This window comes from Rhinolophus sinicus, chromosome 2 (genome assembly GCF_057876585.1).
Source record: "Rhinolophus sinicus isolate RSI-liver-muscle chromosome 2, RSI-T2T, whole genome shotgun sequence".
NCBI classification, from domain to species: domain Eukaryota; kingdom Metazoa; phylum Chordata; class Mammalia; order Chiroptera; family Rhinolophidae; genus Rhinolophus; species Rhinolophus sinicus.
Genome location: NC_142502.1, coordinates 54,797,119 through 54,817,533, shown reverse-complemented (window position 1 = coordinate 54,817,533; position 20,415 = coordinate 54,797,119). Strand labels below are relative to the sequence as shown.

At 39.9% G+C, this 20,415-nt stretch overlaps 1 long non-coding RNA gene across 2 annotated transcripts in view; it reads left to right on the top strand.

Annotated features, from left to right (window-relative positions):
- The window catches only part of LOC109453591 (uncharacterized), an 876,632-nt gene that overhangs the window by 823,342 nt on the left and 32,875 nt on the right, over positions 1–20,415 (top strand). The window lies entirely within an intron of this gene.

The following is a 20,415-nucleotide window of genomic DNA, read 5'->3' as shown; positions in this document are numbered from 1 at the left end:
GTCTACTATGTGCAAAGAATGGCTCAAGGCACTACGAATAGAGTACAAAACAAGATTTACAGGTGTTATAAAGCTTGCGTTTCTAGTTGAAATGACAAATGATAAAAACTCTTTTACAATGAGTTACTTAATTAGTATAATGATAGTTCTGTTGGAGAGAAATATAGGAACTATGAGACAGATAAAGCCTGGGGAATAAAGGAAGGCTTTCCTGAGAAACTGATGTTTGAACTAACATCTGAAGAACGAATCAGAGTTAATTAGGGAAAAGCCCAATGGGATGGAGAAGGAATTCTAGGAGAGGGAACAACCTATGTGAAGACTCTGGGACAGAAAGAAATGTGGCATTTTTGGAGGAACATAGAACAGTCAATGTGACTGTAGTTCAGAGACTAAGGCAGTGAAAAGAGGTGAGACACAACTGGGATGTAGCACATTATTCAAGACCTTGAAAATAATGTTGAAGATTTTGATTTTGAACCTAAGAGCCTTGGAAAATGATTGAAAACTGTTAAGCAAGTGTGGGGACAGTGTCCCAGAGAGCAGTTTCCAGGCTCTCGGCCTCACGTGAAAAGGTGCTGGCTCGGTTATCAGATGGCCACCAGCTGTAATCAGATAGCCATCTGCTGTGGCCGGGTGGCATCAGCTGTTACTGCTTAGCCATTAGCCACTAATATAACTGCCGTGGCTACGCTAGGGGGTTGGTGGTTGGTTGGCAGAGAAGTGGCCGGCAGATTGTGGATCGTGTGGCTCCAGCTTCCTGTGTCTCTGTCACGCGGGGCGGCCTGTGGGGGTCTCTGCTCCCACTCCCCATATAAGAACGCAGGATGTGGCTAGGCCGAAAAGAAACACCCACGGAGCCATAGGTAGGGGAGTGATACCACTATAGTCTCACTGGAGGCTGGATTCACAGGACATGCAACCTGCTGTCCGCTTTTCTGCCAAACGACCAACTCTGTTCTCTACTCCCCTTGACTCTCCAACCAGCACAGCCGCGGCTGCTATATCAGGGGCCAATTGTCTAATTGGCTACAGCTGACGGCCAACTAGCCACAACCGATGGCCATCTACTACCTGAGGCAGCACCCCCCCCATGTGAGGCCAAGAGCCTGGAAACGGCTCTCTGGGGCTCTGTCCCCACAGTCTCCAACCCAGCCGCCAGCGAGAATATAAAGGTATGACTCCCCTATCCATGGCTCCGTTGGTGTTCCTTTTTGGCCTCACCATATCCTGCATTCTTGAGGGGGGAGCGGGAGCTGAGTCTCTGCATTACACATGGTGCAGCGAGCAGGGTATGGTGGTTGCTCATTTTCAGCCTCCATGTCTCCTGAGTTCACCTGCCGGGAGCGGGAGCCGAGTCCCTGCATGACAGCAAGGTAATGATATGATTTAAAAATATATATTAAAAACTCTGCTACAGTATAGAAAATAGAGGAAATTCAAGGATGAATGCAAGGAGACTGCTCTGGTTACCTATTGCTCCCTAAAAAACTACCTCTAAAACTTAGTGATTTAATGCAACTATTTTATTGAATCATATTTTCGGAATCAGTAATTTGGGAAAGATTCAGCTGGGTCGTTCTCTGATTCATGTGGTGTCAGTTGAGGCCGTGGGGGCTGAAAGATCTGCTTCCAAGATCAAATGTCCATTGCATTGGTTCTCTCTGTCTCTCTGTCTCTGTCTCTGTCTCTGTCTCTCTGTCTCTCTCTCTCTCTCTCTCTCTCTCTCTCTCTCTGTCTCTGTCTCTCTCTCTCTCTCTCTGTCTCTCTCTCTCTCTTTCCTTTTTTCTCTGTGTCTGCGTGTGTGTCTCTCTCTCTCTCTCTTTCTCACTTTCTTCGGGGTATCTTATCCTTCAGTGCCTCCCCACATGGCTTGGGCTTCTAACGGCACGGTAAACTCAAGGTTCCAAGAGTGAATGTTACAAAAACAAGTAAAAGCTGCTCATTTTTTTTAAAGACTTGAGTATGGAAATTGGCACAGCATGAATTAAAGCAGTCAGAGTCCAGGCCAGATTCATGGGGAGGAGATTTAGACTACACATCTACCCACTATGCATGAAGAAGCCAAACATTTGAAGCCATCTTTAATCTACCATAGGGAAGAAATTGACAGTTATGAGACTAGTATGGCTTTTTTTTGTCATCCCAACATCAAAATCTATTAATCTATTTCCTAATTTAGAGGAAAGCCTCATTATGTGAATCTAAAGTCAGAGTGAGTCAGATATGTCCATCCTCTGATAGCTGCGATATAGACATATTTCCTATGCTTGGCCAATCAAATATTTCCAAACAGAATTGTGACTCTGATGGAAGTGACCTTGGTTTTGCTATCTGCAGTCTTACTTTTCATGGTTTCTGTTGATATCCTGAAATCACCTCTCCAGTATTTAATCGTCAGTTACCTAGCTAGTATCTTTATATAATTTTTCTAAGTAATTCACCTAGAGTTGGTTTCTGTTGCTTGAAATATACTCATAGAATCCTGGTTAGTGGAGTAGTTCAAGCAAGAGTTAATGGTAATCTGTACTCCATGTTGGTAATGGAAAAAGGAAAGAACTTAACAGAATCAAAACGATGTTAAGGGGATCAAATTTATAGTGCTGGATGAAATATGAGGACAAGAGAAAAGATTGCCTACTATATGGATGATAGTGCAATTCACTGAGCTGTGGAACATTGAAGGAGGGTGATGTTTTAGGTCTCTCCCATATTTTAAGTTTTGATCTTACAATACCTGTGATAAATCCAAATGGAGATGCTGTGTTGGTAGTTTTATATATCATTTGTAGTTCATATATGAGGTCTGGACTAGAAATAGAAATGCAGCTGGCCCTTGAGTGATATGGGTTTGAATTGCACAGGTCCACTTATGCACAAATTTTTTTTTCAATAAATATACAGTCAACCCCCCATATGCCCAGTTTTGCATTCATGGATTCAACCAACCATAGACGGCAGACAGAATTTTCAATCAGTGATTGGGAATCGGTGGATATGGAGGGTTGATGGTATGCATTGTTCTATGTCATTTTATATAAGAGTCTTAAGCACCATGGATTTGGGTAACTTCAGTAGAGTTCTGGAACCAATCCCTCACAGATATGGAGGCATGACTGTAGTTAAATTTTGGGGGAGTTAAAAATTATATGAAGATTTTTACCTGCATAGGGGTCAGCTGCTCCTAATCTCCACTTGTTCAAGGGTCAACTGTATAGAATAATTAGCTTATAGATGTTAAATAAAGCCATGGGCATGGATGAGTGACCTTGCAATGAAAAGAAACAACTTCTTGCTCTATGTCTATTTTCTGGTCAGTAGATTTATTTGAACAGAGGATGTTCCTCTATAGCCTTGTCTCAGGTTTCTCCCCAGAAAGTCTCCTCATTGTTGTTTTGATGGAGTCTATTATGAGAGATCCAATTATCAGAGTCCAGGGGCTTCTTTTCAGAGATTCCCAAGGCCTATCATCTTTTAGGTAGCAAGAGACATACAGAGCTTAGTGCAGGAATAAGGAGAGGACCCACTCCACAGCTTTTGGCTCCCTAGGTTTCCAAACAGCACTGTGCCTAGAATCCAAGAAAGATTCTCCTGAAAACTCCCCTCAGCATTTTTGAAATTCCTAATTATGAGTCTGATAAGTACAAAATGATAAACTATTTTCTAATAATTCATAACACATCTTGTTTTTTTTTTAGAGTGGAGTACTTATTCTCTGTGAAAGAAAAGTCATAGATAAATAAATTAGGTATGCCTCATTTCACTTAGAAGGTATCAGTAGAAAGTCTGCCTAATTCCGTAGAAGGGTCACCATACACCCAAAGCATGGAGCTCAGCTCTGCATATTAAGTCCTTGATATTTTACTCCAAGTGAGGAGATTCTGGGGACTAGTTCCTGCTAACCAAATTCAAATATGATAAGTCAATATCCTAACTTATACATTTGTTTTGAGTTATAAATAGACATGTTGACTGGTGTATAGTCCTCTCTCCAGTAGAAAGGTCTTTTTGGGAAACTAAATCACTAATTAACATTTGCTTGGTGAATACAAGGGATATTTTCTAACATTTGTTTGGTGGAACACAAGTTTCAAGTCATGCTAATGACTGCTACATTCCTCTTCTTCCACAAAAGAATTTGGTGGTATAGCAAATCTGAAAAATTAAACAAATTAGAATAAATCACCCCAAAATTCAGTGTTTTAATAGCACTCTATTATCTCTCACAGTTTCTATGTGTCAGGATTTCAAAAAGGCTTGACGGCAAAGCTTGGCCTCTTTCATTCAGTGGCTGTGATGTGAAGACTGGGAGTGGAGAGTGGATGGCTTGAGAAGCTGAGTGCTGGCCAGTCATCTCTCTCTCTCTCTCTCAATATAGCTTCAGAGTTCTCCATGTGGCCTTTCTATGTCATTTGGGCTTCCTTGTAGGATGGCAACCTTATGGCACTTGAACTTTATACATTGAGGTCAGGGTTTTAGCAGGAGTATTTCACCAAATAAGGTGGAAATTGCATTACATTTTCTGATCTGGCCTTGGAAATCATGCACCATCACATCTGCTGCCTTTTGTTGGTGACAAGCAAGTCATAAGCCTCCCCTGATTTAAGGACAGGGAACAAAGACCCCCACCTCTCAGTGGAATGGGTTTCAAAGCCACATATCATAATAACACTTGGAATGTGAGATAATGTTGCTGCTATCTTTGGAAAATATAATGCACCACATTAGCTGTGTAGCAGTGGTCATGTGACTGAGAATCTCAGAATCTCAGGTACTTCATGTTAGGGGAGGGGAGCAAAAGGAAAGAGAAGAAAGCTTCCTGATTTGGGGCCTCCACAAGTCCATTATAACATATAAAGAGCTATTAAATACAGGCGTTAATCAAGATTCACATACATACTATTCCTTCTTTGCCTCCAATCTTATTTACCTTTCTATTTCTGTATTATAAACCATTTTGAACATCTGTCTCTCATTTTTCATAATTTTAAATTCTATCTATTTGCCAGCAACTTCCAATTAATATCTCAAGCCCAGACCACTCAAACTCCAGACTCACAGATTGAATTGCATATCCCAAACTAAGCTCTTGATCTTACCCCTCAAAAGGTTAAGATCTTCTTATAAGAAAGAGTTGCAAAGCTTAGGTCTAAACTGCTTCTTTTCTGATAAATTCTGAACTGCAGAATGTACTTGTCTCAGACTTGCTTGCCCTTGGTCCACCGGTTCTCTAAGTGTGTGTCCTGATCAACAATGTCAGCATCACCTGAAAACTAGAAATGTACATTCTTAGGCCACCCAGATCGAGCCAATCAGAAATTTTGGGGGTGAGGCCCAGCAATCTGTGTTTTAACAAACCCACCTTATGACTGTGCTGCACACTCAAATTTGAGAATCACTGGCTTAGGCCATCTGTTTCTGAGATCTGAGTACTGTGAACTTATCTCTTCCGTACTCTCTACGTCATATTTCTTTCTCATTTCCCTTTTATTGTGACCAACCTAATGCTTATAAACCATAAAACCTCTTCTAATGGCCAGTAGGCAGAGCAGAATCCCATTCATGTCTTTTTCATGTTGCAGCAAAAAATAAATAAATAAATAAACAAAAACAAAACAACTTTCTCTTTTTCACCTGTTTCCTGGTAGGATCCTTAACATCTCAAATTTCCTATCTTCTCAGATTTCTCTAACTCAGCTGATAAAAACTCCATTTTTCTAAGATCCTGGGTGTACCTTTCTCTTATGTGCCAAATCCAATCCACTAGGAAATTCTGTTTATTCTACCTTGAAAATAGATCCAGACTCCAACCACATTTCGCCTCCCCCCCCCCAACATAATCTTCACCTGCATGACTGCCAGTGGGTCTCCCTGTATCTGTCCCGACTCCCTAAACAACTCTCATCATAGGAATCCACATTGTCCTTTTCCAACATAAATCAGATCATCACACCCCTAATTACAATCCTGTTAATACCCCCTATTTTTCTTAGAATAAAAGCCAAAGCCTTTATCATAGTCTACAAGGTGATACGTGATCACCTCTGCCTCTTATCTCTGACCTCCCCACCTGCTCACTCACTGCTCTTGACACACCGGTCATCTTGTGTTCCTCCAGAATTACCTGCCTGTCTTAGGGGAGAATGAAAACAGCCTGAAGTTTTTGGATATCTGATGTAGAGAACATAGAACGGCTGCTTGAAACAGGGAGAGGAGTTTAAACTCTAATGGAGGAGAGCACTGAATAACGACTGCAGAGTCAGAGACAAACCTAGAGCAAGTAGCACTGTAGTAATTTCCCCCAGAGCTACCTTGGTCAGACTGGGAATTAGGATGATCTTTCTGTTTTGCTCACTTCCTGTGGATTTGGTTCTATTTCGCCATTGTTTAAACACATCAGACTGTGCTTAAGCAACAAAGATGTTTTTGAGAGCTGTGTCCAATGAGAATCACAAGTAAGTATTCATTTGATTTCAATTATAAACAACTCACAACCACATGAGTGAGAGTGTATTGTATTGAAGGAAATCTCAGGTGTTGTGGTGGTCTGTCTCCTGGAGATGTTAGAGAATCCTCATTCTCTACATTTGGAATTAGATGAGTCAAAAATATGAAGATTAGGGCACTAATCTGCCATTCCTAGGTTGCTCTTTGAAAGAGCAGAAGCAAATAAAGGCTTTGATCAGTGCCTGAGTTGAAGAGCAGAACTACAGGCCTTTCATGCCCTTTCATTTGGAAAGAGTAGCCTTTCACAGCAGGGTTCAAAGCCCGGATCTTTACTCTTGGAACCTGTTTCTTGCTGAGAGCATGAGCACTCTAGCACTTTGTTTCCAAAAGGATTCATTTTGACTTTAGATGTTAGTAGTAAGTCCCTCTCTCCCTCTCTCCCTCTCTCCCTCTCTCCCTCCCTCCCTCCCTCCCTTTCTCTGCCCCCCCCCCCCCCCCCCCCCCGTCTCTCTCTCTTTCTATCTCTTTCTCCACCCGCCTCCACCTCATCCATTTAAAGACAAAATTTTAAGTGACAGTCAGTTCAGTTCTACTTTATATTCCAAGAGTAGAAACGTCCATTCTGTTGGTAAAGCCTACCATCTTTCTCCCCTTTCCACCCATGTGATATATTTACTAAATCAAAGCGTAAGATATATACCTTTTTAAACCTTATTTTAACCCACAGGTCTGGGAGTCTATGAAACTTGCCTCTTCAAAAACCACAGCTACAAAAGTTGTTTCCCTGTGGCTTATTCTTCTAGGACCATGTATATTTTCTGACCAGGGGTTCCAAATTAATCAGCAATGTGTAACTTAGTTTCTTGGGAGCCCATGAGTGTTAGGTGTGGTATTAGTCATAATTGTAAAACATGAAAGTTTAGTGGGGGTGTCAGACACATAAACCATTTGTAAGTAGAACCATAGGAGGGTCTGAGAGATGCCTGGGAAGCAGGGGTACACAAGGAGCCCAGGGGGAAGGGATCAGGAAGGAAAGCAGGAGTGGAGGTGCCTCAACCGGAATGAAGGAAGCATGGAGAGGTCTTGTCAGGTCACTAAGTTAATACATTTCCTCACAGCAGCTTTCTAACTCTATTTCTGTCTTTGACCCCTCATAGCCTTTTATTTCTAAAAGGATCCACTAAGACTTAAGAAGATAATCAATCTAATTTTTGAAGGAAAAAAAAAGTAAAAACAGGTAGATTTTTAAAAAGATGATGGAGCTAGAGTTCTGGGGTTTGTAGGTTTATTTCTTTGTTGTCCTTCAGGAAAGGAAGGTAGGCAGGTTATGACAAGCTCTGTCCACCCACTGGTATTCTAGTATGGTTACCATAATATCTGAAACTGTACTCTGAAACATGAATATACTTATCTTCTTTGTAAGTAGTGATAATGCAAAGGGAAATGTGTGCTTTGTACCCTCCACACCTGGCCCAGAGCTGATGGGTTTTCAATACTCTGCTTTGTTGAATGAAAGACTACCTTGTCGCACTTTGAGCATTTATTTACTCTGGTCAAGAATGTTCATTCATGAAGACTACCTTCCCCCAAACACACACACACACACACACACACACACACACACACACACACACAGACACTCCAGTATTTTTCCTAAATACTTCTAGCCCACATTTATCTTTCTCTTTTGGAATTTTTATTAGTCATTGTCGTTATTAGTGTACTGTCTCCCCTCCACCCTTACTGCACAGGGTCAATTTAGAAGTTTACATATTAAGTTTTGTTCTCTAATTGTTTCCTTTGTAAATTTCTTGTCCCTCTGATGAGATTAAGCTTCTTGAAGTCAGGAACCAACTCTCATATATATTCTCATATTCCCAGAGCATCTGGATAAGGTGGCAACGTAGGCTGTATTAACTTCATACTGTCAACAAAAAGAATTAACCTTTCATCCCAGCAACACATCTTTCAGCAAATGTTCCCTTTGCGCGGGCACATTCCTCCAAGCCCACCAGTACCTGCACACACACACACACACACTCACACACTCACACACACACGCACATGCACATGCACACTTTCTTGCACACACACGCACACTCACACAAACCCTGTCATGCATTACACAGGTGCTCAGCTTCTGCTTACAGAGCCTTAGTCTACAGGAAATGCCAAAAATATGCACTCACATGTTTCCTCCTAAACTCTGCCATATTATCATAAAACTGCTTAACTGGCCTATAAAATCAGGTATTCTTTTTTTAATGTATTTTGACAACATCCCTGATGAGGTTAATAGACTCCTACTTTACCAACGTAACTTTGGAATCAAAGAAGTTCAGAGACTTAATCGGAACATTGCAGGGTAACCCACAAAAGCTGGTAGAAACAGCTCACAGTATTGTCCTACCTGTTTAATGTTATTTGTTTAGTGTCATTTTTTAAAAATATCTTGTTGAATATATTTTAAATATTTAAAATATTCTTTGTAATATTTTAAAATTCAACATTTAACTATGAAATATAATTTCATCTGAGTAAGACTGCAAAATTACTTATTTTGGAGCCATTACAATAATATATCTGACTACATTCTGAAAACTGTAAAGTAATATACTGTAAAGTAAAAGACAGTATTATGTTTCCAAGGAAGTTTGGCCTCCCTAACAAAGTTTGTGCATGAGAATTGGTCAAAATAGAACCCATTAAATGTTGTCCCTCATTTTCAATGATATGTACAAGAAGATATAACTAATAGGAACTATCTGTGAAGTTGTAGGTGATGTGCTGACAATAAATCATAGGGTAAAATGTTCCAGTCTCTTACAAAAACTGAAATGTTGTTGTTATAAATTTTACACGGATATATAATTCATGAACTAAAAACCATATACATTTATACAAAATAATCCTTTGACCAGAACTTTCTTTTGGGTTTTTAAAATTAATCAATTAAGAATTTTAAAAAAAATCTAAATAGCACCTCTTCTGCCACCATTCAGTTCTACATTAGTAAAGAAAAGTGTAGTTTTCAACTAGTTAAACGAATGAATGAAATATTTATTCAGAGACCCCCTGAAATGTTCTAGTGACAAGTGCTGTACCTCTATATTTTCTTCCTAGTGCCAGAATTTCCTTATTTTAGGGATAAATAACCTGGTTTAAAGAGAGAATTAGCATGACAAAAACTGAAGTACTATTTTATAACCCTATTATAACTGAAATCATTGTAGGTGTCTTTCTCCAGGCCTGGAGTCATTGGGTCGGGAGGAAGGGTCATGTCCTTGTCACAGGAATCCTGCTCATGTTCCCTGCAATTACACAACCCCAGACAAGGGTATTGGGAAGACTGCAAGAACATCAACCCACAGAATTGTTCAAATGGACAGGAAACAACATTTTACAAAAACTTTCACTGCATTGAAATCACCTTAGCAGCATTTGGTTTATAGGGAGAGACATGCTTGTTCCGTGAAAGCACGTGTATTTCCCTCCATACATCCGTTCTGGGGTCTGACTCTGCCTTTGGGGTGACCTAAGGTCACCACCACGGAATGCAAAGGTCTAAACTGAATCTAACCAGAGAGTGGAGACTGCACCCCTCATCCTCATTATTATCCTCAACCAGGTAGCCAGTGTCATATTTACTTCATCTGAACCACGTAACACTCACTCAGAAGAGAGAACATTTGGGGAATTGAAGCTCACAGGGCTTTACAGCAGGTATCTCTGCTGCTGCGCCAGCAATGTTTGAAGGATAAGCGGGCACTCTGGTCCTGCCAAGAACCTTATGTAGGTAACCCATGGTTTCAAATCGGAGCATGGGGACAGTTGCTTTTGTGTTATCCCTGAATGATCAGGTTGTTATTCTTGTAAAAGGCACCTCAGAAGTCCCGGTGACATCACTTTCTCTTGCTTTGATCTGCCTCCTTTTCCTAATCTGCCTCCCACTCTCCAGGATCCCAGCTTCATTATGTTCCCACTCGCTGAGTTTCGATTAATTGTGCCTTGTGTCCAAAGTTCATAAGTTCTTTTCCATATTTGTAGTCAAGGTCAGCACAATCCATTCACCTAGACGCTTCCTCCTGGCTCACACATTACTCACAGTGGAACACTCCACAATAATCATTATTAATAAGGATCGCCCTGATCACTTTGCAGTATTCGTAGGCTGAAAGACTCACTCCCTACTGTGGGCAAGGGCAGGAAAGAAGGGGCTAGAATGATCAACTGGAAATATTTGAGGCCTCCCAAAGGCAAATGTCATCCTTTTCAAAATAAGTAGGCTAGGATTCTGTCAGTGCTCCACAGACACCCAACCAGTATCCCCTTGGACACAGATAGCTTGTTTTTGAATAGTCATCCTATTGGTGACTTGACCCAAAACTCCTTTAAGGAGCTGTCCCTTGTTCATTAGTACTCATCTTTTGTATCAAAATACGTTACCCACTTTCCTGCCCTACACAGACAAGGGTCAGCAGACTTGACATCTGGGGCTTCCAGATCATGGTCTAGGAGGGACTTGACTTCTAGAGAAGCATGGAAGATTCACCCGCTGCCCAGCACCACCCTGCCCAAAGACCAGGGTGCCATTAATTCTGTGCTTTTAAGGAATGTCACTCATTATCCTTTCTTTCTGTTTACTTGTTCCCTCAAACCATCTCCTCTGTGAAAGTGAGGATGAGATTTCTTTCTCGTCCTATTTCGATAATGGTAACTAATTAAAATCACAGGTATATTATCATGATCCAGATTGATATAAATCCTCTGCCCTCTGTAAGAGGAGATGGTTTTGATAATAAATTACATATTCCTTTTTCCACCAAATTTTTTAAAATTTGTTTTTCAATTATACTTACCATAAAATATTAGTTTCAGGTGTACCACATAGTGATTACACATTTATATTCCTTACAAAATGATCACCCTGGTAAGTCTAATACACCCTGACACCATACATAGTTATTACAGCATTATTGACTGTATTCCCTATGTTGTACTTTACATCCCCATGACTATTTTTATAACTGACAATTGGTATTTCTTAATCTCTTCCCCTTTTTCCCCCAACCCCCCCAACCCTCATCCCATCTGGCAACCAGTTTATTCTCTGTATCTATGAGTTTATTCCTGGTTTATTTGTTTGTTTATTTTATTGGATTTTTTTTTTTTTTTACATACCACATATAAGTAAGATCATATGGTATTTGTCTTGCTCAGTCTGATTTATTCCACTGAGCATAATACCCTCTAGGTCCATCCGTTTTGTTACAGATAGCAAGATTTCGTTCTTTTTTATGGCCAAGTAATATTCCATTGTATATGTGTACCACATTTTCTTTGTCTATTTACTATTGAAGGATATTTAGGTTGGTTCCATATCTTGGCTATTGTAAGTAATGCTGCAATGAACATAAGGATGCATATATCTTTTCAAATTAGAGTGTGTCTTTTTGTTGTTGTTGCTGTTGTTGGATAAATACCCAGAAGTGGAACTGTTAGGTCATTTGATAGTTCTATTTTTAATTTTTTGAAGCAACTCCATACTGTTTTCTGTAGTGGTTGCACCAATTTACTATCTCACCAACAATGCACAAGGGTTCCCTTTTCTCCACGTCCCCGCCAACACTTGTTGTTTGTTGATTTATTGTTAATATCCTTTCTGACATGTGTGAGGTGATATCTCACTGTGGTTTTTATTATAGTTTCATTTTCCTGATTATTAGTGATGTTGAGCATCTTTTCATGTGTCTGTTGGCCATCTGTATGTCCTCTTTGGAGATATGTTTACTCATGTCCTCTGCCTATTTTTTAATCACATTGTTTTTTGATATTGAACTATATGAGCTCTTTATATATTTTAGATATTAATCCCTTATTAGATATATCATTTCCAAATATCTTCTCCATTCAGTAGGTGGTCTTTTTTGTTGTTGATGGTTTCCTTTGCAGTGCAAAAGCTTTTTAGTTATTTTTGTTTTTTCTTTTAATTTTTTAAAATTTATTGGGGTGACAATTGTTAGTAAAATTACATAGATTTCAGGTGTACAATTCTGTATTACGTCATCTATAAATCACATTGTGTGTTCACCACCCAGAGTCAGTTCTCCTTCCATCACCATATATTTGATCCCCCTTACCCCCATCTCCCACCCCCCATCCTCCTTACCCTCTGGAAGCTTTTTAGTTTGATGTAGTACTAGTTATTTAGTTTTGCTTTAGTTTTTGTTGACCTAGGAGACATATTCAAATAAATATTGTTAAAACCAATGTCAAGGAGTTTATTGCCTATGTTTTCTTCTAAGAGTTTTATGGTTTCAGGTCTTACATTTAAGTCTTTAATCCATTTAAGTTTATTTTTGTATACGGTATAAGAAAGCGGTCTAGTTTCATTTTTTTGCTTGTTTCATTTCATGTTATCTGTTCAGTTTTCCCAGCACCATTTATTGAATAGACTATTTTTCCCCATTGTATATTTTTGTCCCCCTTTGTTAGATTAATTGACCATGTAGACATGGGTTTATTTCTGTGTTCTCTATTCTGTTTGATTGATCTATGTGTCTGTTTTTATGTCAGTACATGTTATTTTGATTACTATAGCTTTATAGTATAGTTTGATATCAGATAGTTGAATACCTGCAACTTTGTTCTACTTTCTTAATATTGCTATGGCTACTTGGGGTCTTTCATGGTTCCATATAAATTTTAGGGCTATTTGTTCTAGTTCTGTGAAAAATGCCATTGGTATTTTGATACAGATTGCATTGAATGTATAGATTGCTTTAGGTGGTATGGACATCTTAATGATGTTAATTCTTCCTACCCATGAGCACAGCATATCCCTCTGTTTATTTGTGTCTTCTTTATTTCTTCAATATCTTATAGTACATGTCTTAAAGGAAAAGCTTTCATCTTTCCCCCACTGGATGTAATGTTAACTGTGGATTTGTCATATATGGCCTTTATTATGTTGAGATATGTTCCTCTATCCTCACTTTGCTGTGGTTTGGCTTTGAGATTGTATCTTACAGTGGTAATGATCATAACAGAAACACTGACACATACAGGGAGCACTTTCAGCACTCCCTCAATTCTGTTGACTGTTTATCCCCAAATCTTGCATGAGATCTCAACCCCTGACTGAAACTCAGAACATCTTTCCCAGGTATCACAATGTTCTTTCCGGTGCCTAGTGTCATGATGAATTGCCAGAGCTGCCTGGCACAAAGAATCTTGTGGTTTGCTCCTCAGTTTAGCTGCATCCTGAATCAAGCCTTCCCAATCAGTTACTTTGTTACTAACCCCAAGACGCAGGGTGATTGGCAGCTGGAGTTCCTTCTAAATATTGAGACATAGATTGTAAAATTAATGGTTCCATTCCAAGTGGTCAAAAATGGATCTTTACAGTCTCTTCTTCCTGCCCTGCTCCTACCTGAGGTTACCCAGCAGGTTTGCCAAAGTTATCTTAGCCTCCCTGGGTGGAGAGGGAAAGATACCCTTAATTATAAGCGTACTCTTAACTTTTTATTCCTGTCAATTATATTCCTTTCCGAAGTCATAATTCCCCAAATCTCTTTCTTGGTCAGCAAGGATCTATAAACCAGAAAGAAATTTAGCTTCCATACCTGTACCACGCACAGCAGTTTGGCATTTGTGTATGTGCAAGGAAAGAATCACCAATCTATTGTACAGATACTGGTGTTATCTTTCAGATCTGTTAAACTCCCACATTTATGTTTTTACTGGTCTTGGTTGATAGACTGGATTCCTTAAAGCAAGGATGGCACAGTTTTTCTAGGACATTTCCTAAATGGCTGTAATTTAACCCAGGGAGTGCCGTTCTCCTTCAAATTCTATAGTCATGAAAAAGTACACTTGTCTCCTAATCCATGGGCTCCCTTTCAATCATTCCTTGGACTCAACAGAAATCCCCAATCAATGCAGCCTACACTCAGCTGTCACTTCACCTGTGGGAACATTTTGGCTAAGGAATAGTTGGGGCTCTACCAAGGGTCTCTCAGCCTCCGTCTCAACACACATGTTTGCACAAAGGTCCGTGTAGGGAGGGTGGAGAATCCCTCCTGACCAGTAGTGACTAAGCAGTGGGCAACACACAATAGAGGTTGAACTCAACTAATGCTACCACTGTGGTCAAACTGGTTGCTAGGGTTCAGTAAGACTGTCTACCAGCCTTCTCACCTATGACACTTATATCTCAGAGACTTTAGGCTCAACACAATGTACCTCAGGTAACTAACATTATGCACTTAGACTGCAAACATTTTTATCTTTTATCAGACCTTGAAGAAGAACTGGCACCAAATATTTCTCATGGATAGAATAGTTGAAACATAATTATTATTTGAGATCCATCTATAGCCTTGCTTGGCATAGGTGGGGGGCAGAATTCTAAGATGGCTCCTATGTATGTTCCTGCCCTCTGGTGTCAGGCCCTGTATAAGGTCCTCCCCTTGAGTATGGGTGGAGCTGGTAAATCTGATGGGATGTCACTCCTGTGAAAAGGTGAAGAGATTTTCCAGATTCAATTAAATTTCCAAAGTAGTTGATTCTGAGTGAATCTAAAGGTAGATTATCCTGACAGGGCCTGAGTTAATCAGGTGAGAGTTTTTAAAGAAACACTGGACTCATTGAAGAGAGAGAAGCTGTCTTGCAGGTCTTAAAGAAGCAAACTGTCTGCTGGAAACTGCCTATTGAGAGAGGTGGCCCCTAGGAAATGTTGGCTTTAATCCTTCGTCCATAGGAACTAAAAAGAGATAAAATGCTGGGAATCTGAATTCTGCCAATAACATGAGTGAGGCTGGGAGGAGACCCTAAGCTCCAGATGAGAACACATCTAGTCAACACCTTGACTGCAGCCTTGTGTGATGTTGAGCAGAGAACGCAACTAATCCATGCTTGTGAGACAATAAATATGTGCTGTTTTAAGCAGCTAAATTTGTTACACGATAATAGAAAACTAAAACAGCATACCTCTTTTTCCGTTTTTATGGACACTTCTTCCTGGGATCTCACCAGTCTCTCTGTGAGAAAAACCTGATAGAAAATGTGCAGTCCAGGTTGGAGGGTTAGAGTCTGGGATGCTGTTGTCGATTTGAACCATTTGCTTTCTGTTTCCATCTGACCAGTCCTGGACGTCAACCCAGTTTCCCAGCCACCTCCACTATCTCATTTCTCCCCCTGACATTAGGGAGGAATCCTCCAAGTCTCTTGTAATTTGCCAGCATGTACCTCCTCTCTACACTGGTAAGTAGAAGGAGCATGATTCTCAATACGGAGTGGAGAGCAGAGGAGGAGGTGGGAGACACCCCCAACTCCCTTCATCCTCATAAAGAAAAGGCCTATAAATTTCTACTCCCAACATTTATAAGGCAGTGACCAATAACTAGCCTCTCTACAGTTAATATCTAGTTTATTTAATGAGAAAGAAATTTAAACTGAGATACCATCTTGTTTCTTTCTGATTCTGGAAGATTTTAGCTTTTTCTTCTTTCAATTAGAATTTATAGTGACAACAGGGAGAATTCTGGAGGCACACATACCTCTTCAGCTTTTTAATGCTGGCCAGATCAGCCTGGCCATTCATGAGCTCCTGCCAACACTTACTTTAGTCTTTGCTATTTGTCTGAGTTCAACTACCCTACCTTACAAAATTCCTATAGCTGTATAGTAAAGTTGGAAGTCCTTTGATGTTTTCTCTGCCTGGAGATCAAGATATTGGGATATGCTTCCTCAGGTGATGACTACACTGCAGGTTTATTCTAGAATCAACAGCCTGTCTTGTCTAGGAGCCAACTGCTTTCAAATGTGCACTGATTTGTCATATGAGGTAGTATCTTCTATGCTTCCTGACACTTGCCTGCATTTGCTGAAGCATTCTATTCTGGTAACATTACCTGTATTAGTCAGTGTTCTCCAGAGAAACAGAACCAATAGGATATATATATATATCATATTGTTATAGTATAATTCAGTCCAAGTCCCAAGGCCTGAGAACCAGGAGCCTGCTGATGTAAGTCCTAAAGTTCAAAAACCCAAGAACCAGGACCTCCTGCCCGGGGCAGGAGAAAATGGATGCTCTAGCTCGGGAAGAAGGAGAGAATTCTCCCTTCCTTTGTTTTCATTTGTTCCATTCACACACCCCTCTCCAAGGCATCGTGTAATATCTGCCCACATTGGTGAGGGGGATCTCTTTATTCAGTCTACTGAATCAAATGCTAATCTCTTCCAGAAACACCCTCACAGCAATACCCAGAAATAATGTTTTACCAGCTATTTTGGCACCCTTTAGGCCAGTCAAGTTGAAACATAAAAGTAATCATCACATTACCCTAGTGGGTTGAATCCTTTGACACCTGCTTTGCTTTGTCCCCCAATTCCTGCACTTTGAGCATCATCTAGCATCACTTATTCTATTTCTCTTCCCAAAGCCAGATCTCTTATTGCCTTGGATTCATCCACCCGGGCCACCATATCGTTCCTGGGTGTTTTCATCTTTCTTTGGGAACAATCCACTGTTCTTTAAAATTTTCACACTTCATGAGTTTCCCTCCCCAGTATCTCCTATAGAAAATTAACAGGAATATTTTGAATAAACTTGCTTAATAAAGCATCATTCCATTCTTAAAATTTACGTTTCCTGGCAGCTTTTCTGTGATTACATTTGTCCCCGTATGATTCCTCTGGCAAGAAGAGAATATTGTGAATATCATAAATGCTTGCATTGGATCTTGTCTCCTCCTGTGGCTCATTCTGCTAACACTAAAAATCACATGGTGGCATGCTACTAACTCATCTCTGTAGTGTACTTTGTTGGGAAAATAGCTAACAGCGCAATTGTCCAAAATTCAATAATATTAAAACATGTCCTTCACAAATGTAACTGTGTCATTCCCATCCCACTATATATAAAAGGGATACCGGTCAAATCTAGAATCAGAAAGTGGGCAGGGGAACATTTGTATTCATAGCCAAATACTCTAAGAGTCAAAAGGATGATGCAATGTATTTGTTTACTGGTTCCCTTGAATTTTCTTTTAACCTTGAATGGAAATTCTGAATGCCCTACCTGCCCCATTGCTTTTCTATCTTTCTCTTCTCTGCTCCCAACCCCAGAATCCCAACTGCATGGTACTGTCATTCCATGTGCTCAAGTGAAACATTTATTTTCATCCCATTTGGCCAAGACAAACACTATCTTTTCATCCTGGTTCTTCAACATAGAGAACAAACACGACAAGCCTCTCTTGCCTATCATAGCATAACTTTAAAATGCAATGTAATATATATTCAGTGTTTCACAAGATGTTTCATAAATGACCTGTACTCACAGGGGATTAAGTATGGGAGTAATTAAAAAGGAGAAGTGGATAAAGCCATTGTTCTCCTCCAAAACTCCCCTTGTCCTGTGTACGCATAAGTAGGGAATCTAAAAAATGAGGAAAGATGTCTTCACAGAAAGAAGAGGACAGCAGGAATGGCAAACACAAAATGGCAGTAAAGAGTAGTCAGCTCAAGCCTCTTTTTACTCCCAGTGTGCCTCAACAAAGGACAACTCCTGCCGTGACTGTAGGAAGTGTCCACTGAGCATTTGCAGAATTGCCCCACCAATCACACACCACACCATAACTGTTAAAACACATTTTAACAGAACCTCAAGTTTGAAAAGAGACTCATAAAGTGGTTTTTGCCACAGGGAACATCTTTGAAACTCGCAGAGACAATTCCCAGATGGGTTGTCTGTAGATGCAATCTGGACTGGGGCTGTCTGTCACCTCCAGCTAGGGGACAATCTGGCAGCACACAAAAGAGCATGGAGAAAAAAGGAAGATGGAAGTAGTCAATGCAGCTCTTATTAAGTGACCATCATTTCCATCTACTTCTTCACCTTTATTTGAAAAGTCTTCCTTGTTTTGTTGCTGTTGTGTAGAGAAAATGTAAATACAGTCTAAAAGATATTGCATCTGTTCAAATGGAGAACTGCATGTGCCCCTTGAAATTTCATGTGAAATATAAAATGTATGTGAAATATTTTGAAAAAAATACTGAATTAACTATACAGCTAAAGAATTATGTAGCATACATTACCATCAATTATTAGCATATATCATTTGGAAAATTTAATCCAAGCCAAAGCAATTTGCCACAGCAATTTATCAAGCAATAAGAAAAAAGTGCCCCCGAAAATTATGAAAGGCTATTAGCATACACAGTTTATAGATAAGAAAACTGCACCCAGAGAGACTAATTGGCCAAGATTACATTGGTGGCAGAGCCAGGATTGGAATACGTCAATGGCTCCTTGCTGCAGCCACTTTTTACAACATCATATACTTCCAATTGCTGGAAATCAAACAGTCAAACAATTGGTTGTTTTTCAACAGGTAGCAGTTGCATTGTGCAGGCAGTGTGAAAATGACATTTGCAAAAATTTATTAAGAATATAAAATTTGGAATAGAAAATTGGACAGCCACAGACCTAGTTGTACTTTCTCACACACAGCAATCCTCAGAACAGAATAAGCAATTTGGTTGGGCAGCAACTTAAAATCAATCATGCTGCCGGAAAGGACATGAAAGTTCTGTGCCTGGCACTGGGCATAGAGATGGAAAAGGCCAGGCCCTGCCCTCAGAGAAAAACTTAAAGTCTCACATATCTCTCCAGTGTTGCTTGTATTTTGTGTCCTTCGGGCCTAGGAGTATACATATGCAAAGATCCAAATAAAGAACAAAATATTATTTTAAAATTTTTCTTTATATTTGTGTAAAATATTTGTCATTATTTTCAGCTGTCAATTAAGTCTGCAATTTAAACATCATATATTCAAAGATTCGAACTGATATCTAACGTGCCTAAATGTAAAGTTCTATCTTCTTTGCTGATTATTCTTAATCCCCCTGACTTAATACTGGAGTGGCCTGCGGCTCAGTCTTCGGACATTTTCTTTTCTATCTACATTTATCATTCATTTCCTTAGTGATCATATCCAATCTCATGGCTTTAAATGCCCTCTATATGCTGACAATTTGCAAATTTATAACCCCAGCTAGAACTTTCCCCTTAAATCCAGACTCATATATCTAACTTCCTATGCGACATCTTCACTTCGATACCCACGAAAAAAATCTCAAATTTATTACTTCCAAAACCATGGCCTTGATACTCGCTGCTCTTCCTGCAGGAATACTCATTTTAGTAAATGGTAATTGCATTCTTCCAGTTGCTCTAGTTCAAACCTTGAAATCATCCTTAATTGCTTTCTTCCTCTTATTTCCCACAAATGCTCAAGATATCCTGAATGTAGTTAGGAAACATAACCTCAGTGCCCATCACTGGTCAGCACCTCCACTGCTGCCACCTTGGTTGAGGTCACAATCGGCTCCAGCCTGGATTATTTTTCCAGCATCCTATCTGGTCTCTAGGATTGCCTGCCTGCAATCTCTTATTCAGGGAAGCAACCATGGTGAGCATTCTACTCCTCTACTCAAATCCCTCCTATGGTTTCCCCTCTCACTCAGATAAAAAAAAAAAAAAAAAAAAAGTCTTTACAATTACCTATGTGGCCCCACTTCCCACATTTGCTGCCCCTCTTTTCATTTCCTCTCTGACCTCATCTTTGCCTACTGCCTGACTCCTTGATCGTTGGACATCATTGGCTGGAGCTCTCCAGGTAATATTCTTCAGGGCATTTGTATAATACCTGTAGTTCTCTCTGACTGGAGGGCTATTACTCCAGATTCATTCACTTCCTTTAGGCCTTCACTCAAGTGAAAACTTCCCTGGCCGCCTTATCTAAAGTTGCAAACCATATGCCAGAATACGCACACACGCACGCACACACACGCATGCACACATACCTTCTATCACCATTTCCTCCTTTAGTTTTCTTCTTAACGAATCACTTATTTATTTTTTTAATGTGACTCCCTCAGTACGTTTTAGGGGTCAGC